Source organism: Chlorocebus sabaeus, chromosome 6 (assembly GCF_047675955.1).
Source record: "Chlorocebus sabaeus isolate Y175 chromosome 6, mChlSab1.0.hap1, whole genome shotgun sequence".
Lineage (NCBI taxonomy): Eukaryota > Metazoa > Chordata > Mammalia > Primates > Cercopithecidae > Chlorocebus > Chlorocebus sabaeus.
The window spans coordinates 27,267,647-27,279,580 of record NC_132909.1 but is presented as its reverse complement, the minus strand read 5'-3'; the positions used below and the strand labels follow the sequence as shown (position 1 = coordinate 27,279,580).

The 11,934-nt window shown below is 37.8% G+C and overlaps 1 long non-coding RNA gene across 1 annotated transcript in view; it reads left to right on the top strand.

Annotated features, from left to right (window-relative positions):
- The first annotated feature begins 1,694 nt into the window (after positions 1–1,694).
- LOC140711970 (uncharacterized) overlaps positions 1,695–11,934 on the top strand; it is a 34,905-nt gene continuing 24,665 nt past the window's right edge. The window contains exon 1 of the long non-coding RNA XR_012093306.1: positions 1,695–1,863. This is a non-coding gene — a long non-coding RNA (uncharacterized lncRNA). The remainder of the gene's footprint in view (positions 1,864–11,934) is intronic.

Sequence of the window (11,934 nt, the reverse complement as noted above, 5' to 3'; positions counted from 1 at the left end):
TTGCAGAAGCTGTAGGATCAGACTCCCTAAGCTGGAATCTGGCTGTGCTTCTCTCTTGCTCTGTGATCTTGGACATTGCTTCCTGTCTCTCAGCCTCTCTTTAATCATTTCTAAAACAAAAATAAGTACACAAGACCATGATGTGGGCTCGGTATTTGTGAGTAGTTTTTATTGCTGTAGTCTTTGTGGTTAAGGGGCCATCAGCAGTTATCTTTCTTGGAATCCTGGTACCTAGGAGGGGGAGGGAGCACAGGACAGCTCCAGCCTCAGTCATGTGAAAAGGGAGTGCCTCCCACTCTCTCCCTACAGCCCACCACGCCTGTCATGTCTAGACAACCAGACAGATGCTCAGGCCTGAAGGGTGACAAATCCACTCACAAGATACAGCTTGCTAAGTGGCAGTGGCCTTTTATTCTCTGACATCTTTCCAGACCCTTGAAGGGATTAGAACTGGATTAGTTTGAGATGAGCCTGGCTCTGCCGTTATCACCTGTTTATAGGATAATGACATTATCTAGTTTGGCCCGTAAGGGCCTCCATACATAGGAGCTTTGTTCTCTTTGATCTGGAGGGTCCCAGACAACATATCTTTAAATCTAAACAAACCCACTGAAGCCTCAAGATAAGTGGTCAAAATACCCAGTGGAAAGAAAGGAGCCTCTCTTTTCCCTTCTTGACCAATGCAAACAGCAATTTTAAAACTGCGTGCACTCACACAATTTTAAAACCTAAAACTCATCCTGCCACGTTGGACCCTAGCTTCCTTGTGTCTCCTTTCATGCGTGCACAGAATTCTGAAGTTTGTAGAGCTTTTTCAACCTGTCTCAACTTATATGGTGAGCACAGCTGTCTGTGAGCAGAGCAGGGTGAACTCAATACACATGATACAGGCTGGGACACAAAACACAAGGCTCAGGGAAGACAAGGAGTTTGGCAACCCTCATGTCTTTTGTAAGAGAGGAGCTGTGGTTAAACCCAGCTCGTCTGGAAAAACCCGGCACTCATTTCACTGCCTGAAGCCATGTATGACCCGACCTCTCTGCCCAGACAGCTTTCCTTAAAGAGGATCCTCATTACCCTTCACAGAAAACATCTGTTTAGACAGATGTTCCAGGAGGTCCTTGGCCCAAGTCCACTTTCTTGTCCCAAGGCTTCCCTAACACCCATCATCCATGTTTAAAACTTATTTTTCTTGAAGTATAATTTACATGAAATATAGGCAATCTGTTTTAAGTGTACCAATCGTTTGTTAAGTTTTGGAAAATGTGTACCGTTGTGGAAATGAGGCAGGGTAGGAAAGCCCCAAAACTGGGGCTTAGCCTGGGAAATTTCTTGGTTTTGCCCAGGAAAGAATTCAACGGGGAGCCAGTGGTGTTAGACAGCAGCTTCTATGGAAATGGCCGTGCACAGCAGCAGAGGGAGTGCTCCTTGCAAAGCAGGGCCACCCCACAGACCGTGTGCCTGGAGGTGCAACTCAGAGGCACCTCTGCAGACACATTTATACCCACTTTTAATTACATGCAAATTAAGTGGCAGGTTATGCAGAAATTTCTAGGAAAAGAGTGGCAACTTCCAGGTCACTGGGTCATTGCCTTGGAAAGGGGCAGGATGTGCCCATGGAGTGTTGCCATGGCAATGGCAAACTGACATGGCACAATGGTAGGCACGTCTCAAGGAAAACTGCTTCCACCCCTCCCCTGTTTCAGCTGGTTCTCAATTTGGTCCAGTGTTCAAGCCCCACCTTCGGAGTCGAGTCCTATCTCCTACCTCAGAACCACCACAATAATCAGGATTTAGAATGCATCACCCCAGAAAGTTTTTTCATGTCCCTGGCCCTTTGCTTTCAATCTCCTACAGCTTCTAGTGAGTATTGATCATTCAGTCACTATAGTTTTTCTTTTTCTAGAATTTCCCCTAAGTGGAATTATATAATATCTCCTGGCTTCTTTCTTATGTCTGGCTTCTTTTACTTGGCATGATGCTTTTGAGAGTTAGGCATTTTGTTGTGTGTTTGATCAGTTTGATTTTGCAGTGTGTTTGATTTGCTGTGTGTTTTTCTTTATATTGCAGAGTAGTATTCCACTATAGGGATATACCATAAAATGGTTTGTCAATGCTCCAGTTGTAGACATGTGAGTAGTTTCCAACTTAAGGCCATTCTGAATAAAGCTGCTATGAACATTTAGGTATAAGTTTTTGTGTTATCATGTTCTCACTTATCTTAGACAAATATCTAGGAGTGAGATTTTTGGCCCATATGATAAATAAATATTTACATTATAGGAAATTTTCTATTTTTTAAAGTGGCTGTATTCCTGCCAGTAATGTTTAACATTCCAATTGCTCCACATCCTCACCAACACTTGGTATTGTCAGTCTTTCTAATTTTACCATTCTTGTGTATGTATAGTAGTGTCTCATTGTGGTAGTATTTGCATTTCCTTAGAAACTAATGATGTTGTTCATGTCCCTAATTGACATCCATAGTATTTTCTTTGGTGCAAGGCTGGTTCAAATCTTTTGCCCATTTAGATTGATTATCTTCTTATATTTGAGTTGTGCCAGTTCCTTATACATTCTGGGTATATCTCCTTTTTCAAATATTTCTAGCAAATATATTCTCATAGTTTGTGGCTTGTCTTTTCATTTTCTTAGCTATCTCTTTCAAAGACTAAAAGTTCCAATTTTGATAAGTCATTTATTAGTTTTAATCTTTTATGGTTTGTGTTTTATTGTGTCTTATGTAAGCAATTTTTACCTAGGCCAAGACCACAGGATGTTTTTTATCTATTTTCTTCTAGAAATGTTAAGTTTTATGTATAATGTGGGCTAAGAAATGAAGTTTATATTTTCCATGTGCATATATGGTTATTTCAGCATGCTATATGTCTCAAAGTATGTAAGTCTTTTCTATTTTATCTCAGTAATAATTTGTAGTTTTCAGAATATGTCTTGCACATCACTTATTTTATTCCTGTTTAATATTTTTGATACTATTATAAAAGGTATTTTAAAAGTTTGCTTTATAAAAATTTGTCATACATTTTAATTTTTAATACTTCTTTAATTTTTAATTTTTGTGGATACATAGTAGGTGTGGTTATTTATGGAGTACGTGAGATATTTTGATACAGGTGTGCAGTTCGTAATAATCACATCACAGAAAATGGTGTATCCATTCCCTCAAGTATTTATCCTTTGTGTTACAAACAACCCACTTGTATTCTTTTAGTTATTTTTAAATGTACAATCAAATTTTTGTTTACTGTAGTCACACTGTTGTGCTATCAAATACTAGGCCTTATTCATTGTTTCTGACTAATTTTTGTACCCATTAATGATCCCCACTCTCCCATGTTGTATATTTTTATGTCTAGACCATATATTCTGCTACGTTGCTAAATCAGCTTATTAATTCTATCTTATTTTATAGATTTCTTGGATTTCCTCCATAGATTATCACATAATCTGTGTGTCTTTTATTTGTTTTTCTAGACTTATTGTCCTATACAGGACCTCTACTGTACATTTTAATCAAACTGGTGAAAGCAGGCTTCCTTGCCTTTTTCCCAATCTTAGGGGAAGATTTAATCTTTTATCATTAAATATGAACTTAGCTGTAGGTTTTTCACAGATACTCTTAATCTAGTTGAAGAAGTTCCCTATATTCTTAGTTTGCTAACAGTTTTTATTCATGAATTGCTGCTCAATTTTGTCCAATGCTTTTTCAGTATCTACTATTGCAATTAGTTCCTGCTATACTATTTAAAACCTTGCAAGAAAAACCTCAATGCTTATGAAAAAATTGGGGTGACAGGCACCACACTAAAAAACTTTATCAGTGACACACACAAGAAAAGAAAAGATGAGAACCTAATAAAAATGGTACACTGTTTTCCACATATTACTACATAGCTGATTTCAGCTCAGTGAAGTTTTTTGCATTCATCTAGTTTTTCTTGATAGCAAAATTGCGCATGAGAAAACACAAAATTTAAATTGTTCTTAACGTGTGAATTGCATTGAAATAAATTCACATTTCAAAACAAGTGTTACAGCAGAATTTATTATAAATGTTTGTGGTTTTTAGTTTATTAATAAGGTAAATTGCACTGATTAACTTTTGAATGTTAAACTAGTCTGCCGTTCCTTGGATAAGCCCATTTAGTCATGATATATTATTTTATTTGTATTTTTCTGGATTTAATTTGTTAAAATTTGTTAGGGGTTTTTGGATGAATATTTATAAGGTGCGTTAATGTGTAGTTCTGTTTTATAGTAATGTCTTTGTGTTATTTTCATATCAGATTAAGGCTGGCTATGTAAAATGATTGAGGATATATTTCTTCTCCTGTAATTTCTAGAGTGTTTGTGTAGAACAGATACTGTTTATTCTATAAATAGACATTAGAATTCATCATTCAAGTAAACTAGGCCTCAGACTTTCTTTGTCAAAAGTTTTCAAATGATGAATTCAATTTCTTTAATAGATAAAAGGCTATTCTGGTTATTTACTCCTTAAGTGTGCTTTGATAATTTGTATCTCTCAAGAAATTTGACAATTTCTTACAAGCTATTGAATTTGCTGATGCAAAGTTATTTCTCATGTCTCCTTATTATCCTTTCAGTGTCTGTGGGATATGTAGTGATGTTTGTTTTTTAACTCCTAATATTGGTAATTGCTGTGTTCCTTTTTCCCCTTCTTTTCTATTAATTAGTCTTTGTAAAAATTTCTTCATTTATTGATACTTTGAAGAACCAAATTTTGTTTTCATAGATTTACTCAATTATCTCTTTTCTATTTTATTAATGTCCAATCTTTATTATGTTCTTTCTTTCTGTTCACTTTGGGTTTCAGTGGCTCTTTGTTTTCTAATTTCTTCAAGTAAAAATTCAATCACTGAGTTTATTTTTTCTTCTTTTCTAATGTAAGCTTTAAATAAAGCAAACTTCCTTAATTATCACTTTATCTATAACCCACACGTTTTGATTTTTTTAAAATTCAGTTCATACTATTTCCAGGTCATAATGTTGTTTTATTTTTCCTGTGATTTCTTTATTCACTCATGCATTTTTAGAAGTATGTTTTAAATTTTCAGATGTTTGTGGTTTTCCCAGATACCTTTCTGTTATTGATTTCTAGGTTATTTGCATTATGGTCAGAGAATATACTTCTTATTTCTTAAATTTTTAAAAATTTATTTAAACACGTTTTATGACCCAGAATATGAGTTACCTTAGTGAATGCCCCATATAGACTTGAAAAAATGTGCATTCTACTATTTTAGGATTTTCTCTAAATGTCCCTAAATGTCACTCAGTTTTGGTTAATGGACAGTGGTGTTCTGGTAAATGCTGAACTAAATATCTGGAAAGAAAAAGTCCTGACATATAATATTTGATACCTTCTGTGGTACATGCATTCTTATCATGGCTGATTTTAAGCTAACAATGTGCTGTCACCAAATGTGGAGTTGGGAAGAGAAGTATACAAATTGCTTTCACTAGCCAGTGCAAGCTAGTTCTAGCACACCACTGTGATTGTGGTATTCAAATCTTCTGTATCTTTGTTGCTTTTTGTCTGTATATTCTTTCAGTTACTGAGAGATGAATGTTGTAATCTCGAAAAATGATCGCTACTTTTGCCATTTCTCTTTTCAGTTCTTTCAGTTTTTGTTTTAATGTAATTTAAAGCTTTATGAAGTGTATATGCATTTAGCATTTAGGTGTGTTATAACTTCTTGATAAATTGATCCCTTTATCCTTATGAAATGTACTTCATTATCACTGGCAATTTTCTTTTCTTTGAAATATATTTCTCTGATACTAATATAGCTACCCCCAGCTTAGTTTTGATTAGTGTTTTTATGGTGTAGATTTTTTCATCCTTTTACTTAAAATTTTTTGAATAATTTTGGATTTACAGAAGACTGCAAAGATAGTACTGAGATTCCCTGCATAACTGTCACTCATCTCTCCCTAATGTTAACATCTTAAACAACTGTGGTACCTTTGTCAACATTAAGAAATTAACATTGGTGAATTATTATGAACTAAAGCACACTCTTTACTTGGATTTCCCCAGGTTTGCTACTAATTTCCTTTCATGTTCCAGGATTCTATCCAAGAGTCCACATGTGTATTTAGTTATTATGTCTCCTTAGTCTCCTCCGGTTCATGAAGATTTCTCGGTATTTTTGTTGTTTGTCGTTGCCTTTATGCATCTGAAAAGTACTAGCCAAGTATTTTGTAGGCTGTTTCTCAATTTGGGTTTGTCTGACATATTCTCTTATACTGGGATTATAGAACATGAAGTGTCCTCATCACATCTTTTAGGGGCGCAAATGATAAAAATGACACTACAGATGTTAACTTGGATCATTTTGTTAAGTCTGCCAGGTCTCTTCACTGTAAAGTTATTATGTTTTTTTCATACTGTATTCATTGAAAGTGAGTCACCAAGTTCCCAGAATTAAGGAATTAAGTTATACTTCCTGCAGGGGAGAGAGTATTTATATGCAAACTTATAGAGTTATAGGTATGTGTATATACACATATACACACATACCTATAATTTTATATTTAAATACGCATATATAAATAGATATACATGTATATACACATATATACAATGTTTATTGTATGAAATTATTCAAACATTTTTCCCTTTTCCCAACACCTTGTTTATTTGTAATTTCTTTCCCTAACAGTGAGAAACTTGGCTTCCTTTTTTTATAAATTACTAATTTTTATATGTACAGTAGTTTCATGATTGCTAAATTATATCCCTGTGAGAAACAAATTTACTACCTAAGGTACTGTGTTTATATATAGTTTTTGTTGTTTTTATTCAGGTCAGCACCTTTTTTCTTCATCCCAGTGGTGACATTATGTCATATTTGTAATAGAGTTAAATTCATTTGTCAAGGTCTACATTCCATCCTGGGATCTTTTGATATCCTGGTTGACTTCCTAAAGAAAATTACATATTGTAGAGTGTTTTTTGTAGTGTACAGTTATGTGGATTTTGATATACAAAAACAGTGCCATCTATCTACCACCCAAGAATCATACAGAATAGTTTCATCCATTCTAAACATTTTCTTCTGTATCTCATTATAGTCAACCCCTCCCCACTCCCTAACTCCTGGCAATCCCTGATACGTTTTCTGTACCCATAATTTTGTCTTTTCTATAATATTATATAAATAGAATCAGAAAATAAGTAAACTTTGTGCCTGACTTCTTTCATTTAGCAAAATACACTTAAGATTTGTTCATTTTGTGTAAATCAATAGCCCATTTCTTTTTATTGCTGAGTAGGGTTATTCTATCGGATAGCTATACTGCAGTTTGTTTATTCACTTATCTGTTGAAGAACACGTCGGCGTTCTTTTTCTTTTGTCTTCTCTGGGCCCTATATTTAAAATGCATTTCTTTTAGATAAGTCTTGTTTTTACATCCAAGCTGACATTTTTAAATCAAAATATTTAAACCATTTACATTTAGTGTAATTTTTAATATGATTAAATTTATCACCTTGCTGGGTTTTTTTTTTCAATTTTCCCATTTGTTCTTTTTTTTCTGTCTTCTTTTGGATTAGTTATTTTTTTAACTACCTTTTATTTCCACTACCATTTTGTATTTTAGTTTTCTAAAGTTTACAACATACCTTTTTTAACTTATCAATTTACTTTCAAATAATATCATGCCACTTAACATACTTTATAAGAATCTTAGAACAGTATACTTGCATTTCTTTCCTTTTTGCTATTGTTCTTATATATTTAATTACTTTTATTATTAACTTTTAATGTGAAGTTCCAAACTAAGAAAATGGCCTGGCCTCTAATCATAGAGAACAGGATCAAATCCTGGCTTTTTTACTTACTCACTATGTAATCTTAGGCAAATCACTTTACATATCTGTTCCTCAGGGTCATGGTAAAGTTGTCTGTAAAATAACAAGCTTGATATGAAGAATAAGTAAAATAAAGCATGATATACATGCCCCACCATAGCTGGCACACATGAAGCAAGGGGACACAGTCTCCGAACACCAGAAAAAGGCCGAACACCAGAAAAAGGTTGTCAGGAGTAGAGAGCTAAAAGTGAACAGTTTCCCAGCTCTGAGCAAACTCATTGCTTGCTACTCATAGTCTGGCCCTCTGTGACGCCAGCAAACAATAGCAGATGTCAAAATGAACCACAGCAGCAAAACAAGGATGCCCATCTGTGTCAACACCAACAGACATAACTGATTCTTTTCCAAGAAGGAAATTAAACTAAAAATCAGTTGTACTTTATGTGAGCTCCTCAAATCACAAAGACTAGGTTACTAAGGAAATTTGTTTCTGCAAACTTCAAGTGTTGAACTTAAGTGGTGAGTGGTTTTTGTCTGCAGACACCATGTACGATGCCTGCTGGAGATTGGGGGCTTCAGAGCTACCTTATTTTCTTACTTCCTGACCCAGCTGGCTGCCTCCTCTCCTGAGCTGCTAGCTTTCTTCTGGAGGGATGGATAGGCTACAGCCCTTGTGAAATAAGCTCTGGGTTCAGACACACCTGGGTGTAAATAATGGCCTGTAATACACTAATCATAACCCTGTGGAAGCCACTTAGCCCCACCAACCCTCGGTTTCCTAATCTATAAAATGGGAGTAAAAATGAAACTTAATGAGATAATGCATTATAGCTGAGAAGAGTAGTGGGATAATATTCTAAAATATTAACCAATCTTCCCTTTTCTTCCTCCTTTTCATTTATCCCTCAGTTCATTTTGTTTCTATCTCGTAGGCCCTGGGCAGAATATAGCAGCAGAAAGCAGGCAAAGAAAGGAATCTTTTCTGACTGTAACTTTCCAGAAGCCTAACCCCTACAGCAGGGGCAAGTCTCAAAGGACAGATTCAGGAGAGAGAGAGACGACGAAGGGCCCAGGAGTGTGTGCTGCCAGATTGGAAAACAGTCTGAGTTAAAGCTGGGAGGAGTGAAGGAAGGGAAACCAGAAGGGTGAGGGCTCTGTTTCCAGGCCAAGTGCAAAGAGGCAGCACAGCCCCAGTAGGTTTTGTGGGATCCACCAATGGCTGTAGAAGGAAAGGGAGAGGAGACAGGGCCTGATTGCCTGGGCCAGCCTGAGTTACACTGGCTGGGTGGTGTGTCCATGCACACAGGCTCCAGGTCAGAGGGAAACCCAGGATGAAGCAGGACCCACAGAGTGGCCCCTCCACACCCACAAGTTCAGAATGCCAAACTTGATGGAGCTTGTGGGCAGGACCAAAGCCTCCTTGGAGGTGACCTCCATGGACAAACCTCCAAGGACCAGATGAAGGGTGCACAATTTAGCAAAGAGATGTCGTCAGAGATGGGAGGGTGGGATGTGAACATTTTTCTCTGCTCTTCTCCCTCTACAACTGCATTTTGCTGAATTCGTGCTGGTTAAATGAGCTTATTTCACAATGTGACTTGACAATAATAATAAGACAATCATGACACACAACCAAGGTCTCAGTTTTTGGCAGTGAGTTAAGCTGTCCAGAGCTTTTTCGTCATCATGGGTGCATTTAACATGCCCGACAATCTGCCAGGCACCAGGGCCTGGCTATCAGGGAAGGAACTCCTGTAGCTTGGAGTCCCACCCCTTCACTCAGCATCCTCACAAGACATCGTGGAAGAAAGAAATCCTCTTTAAAAGCGGTAATATTCATGCTTCGGCATTTGCTGAGCCCCTGCTGTATACTGGGACCAGGAAGAGACCCTGCCCTCATGAGGCTGTCAGTCCAGAGCAGTAGATGTACGTTAATCAGGTAAAGGCAAAAGTACCCTTACAGTCACTAGTTTCTAATGAGCAAACAGAACTCGTGGAAGGCTGCCTTCCCCCCATGGCCTCTTGTAAGTGTTTACAATAAATCAATCAATCAGTCAATTCATAGCTGTTCACTGAGTCCAGCCTGGTTGTCCAGGGCTCCCCTGGCCCAAATGGCCTCTGCGGAAGGTACAGACGCAGAGGTCCCCTTCAGATGCCATAATGGATGTTAGAGCATTTGGCAAACAAGAGACTTCAATCGGACATGATAATTTCTGCTATGATGCTTATTGTTCTTACTGTAGTCGTTGTTGCTGTCACCATCATTAATACAAGCAGCCTTATCTGGAGGAGACGGCCTGATTGGAAAACAGGACCAGGCTTGCACTCAGGATCAGGGTGTCTGCAGGGAGCAATGAGTGCAGGATGGAGCCGCAGCCTTCACTTGCTTTCTCACCGTTCCTGGGTCTCTTTTTACCACATCCACCACGTCTCTGGGCCCTCTACTCCACACTCATTATATTTTCATTACGTCCACTTACCTCTTTTACAGAACCAAGTGTGGTTTTTTTTGTTAGCGTTTTGTTCTGAGACAGGGTCTTCACTCTGTCGCCCAGGCTGGAGTCCAGTGGCGCCATCATAGCTCACTGCAGCCTCGAATTCCTGGGCTCAAGCGATCTTCCAGCCTCAGCCTCCCAAATCGCTGGGATTACAGGCCTGAGGTACCATGCTGGACCTGTGTGGTTAAAAGAAACATTCTGCAATGATCACCAATGGGAAGCCCCTATTATTAGACATAAATAGGAAACAACAGTTCAATAAATACAATGATGAAACATTATTTGTAAATTGTAGCTAAATTCGGTCTCATGCCCCAGCTCTGAGATAGGCATCACTGAACAGAGAGTCTCAGGATGGAATGAAAAATGTCGAGGGGTAATTTTCTCATCATGGAATCTACATCATGGGCTACTTTGTGCCTCAGCTTTAAGTCTCTGGCCAGCCTTTTTCTCCTGTACTGTGCAAGTTGATCTAAAAATCCCCACCCAGGCCCCAACCCACATTCCTGCTTCCTGCCCTCAGGGCACCTGGCTGGGCTGCTCTTGAATCAGCCCTCTCTCCTTTCTTGTTTTTTTTTTTTTTTTTAATTAAAATGGAATTTATTTATTTTTATTGATACATAATAATTGCACATGTTTATGAGGTACATGTGATACTCTAATACAGGCATACGATGTGTAATGATCAAATCAGGGTAATTAGCACAGCCATCACCCTGCATCTCTATCATTTCTTTCTGTTAGGAACACTGCTCATCTTTTCTTCTAGCTATTTTGAAATACACAATATATTCTTGTTAATTATAGTCACCTTACTGCGCTATCAAATGCTGGAACTTATTTCTTCTGACTGTATGTTTGTACCCATTTACTGACCTCTCTTCATTGCCCTGCCCACAGCCCCCACACCCTTCCCAGCCTCTGGTGACTATCATTCTACCCTCTACTGCCATGCGATCAACTTTTTTAGCTCCCACATATGAGTGAGAATATGTGATATTTGTCTTTCTGTACCTGGCTTATTTCACTTAACAGAATGACCTTCAGTTCCATCCACGTTGCAGCAAAGAACAGGATTTCGTTATTTTTTACTGGCTGAATACTATTCCTTTGCCCATTCATTCATGAGTGGACACTTAGGTTAATTTCATATTTTTGCAATTGTGAATAGTGCTGCAGTGAATATGGGGATCCAGGTATCCCTTTGACATACTCATATGCTTTCCTTTGGATAAATACCAAGTAGAATGATTTTATCTCCTTTAGTGCCTTACCCCTGTTCCATAGAGCCATCTCCCAAGGAGGCCACCTCCACATAACCCTGGGCTCCAGCTCTCCTTTCAGGAAAATGTAGGATAAATCATAGTATCTTTCTAGCCCCTAAAACTGCCTTGTGCACCCCAAAGACATGAGTCCTATAACACCAGCTCCATTACCTTTTAACTGTGAAACCTGGAACAGGCCAGTTAGCATTTCTGAGCCTGCTTGCTTGCATGAAATAGTGGTAACTGTGTTTACCTTACAAATTAATAGGAGGACTAAATGAGCCGATGGCATACAGCAACAGTTTTA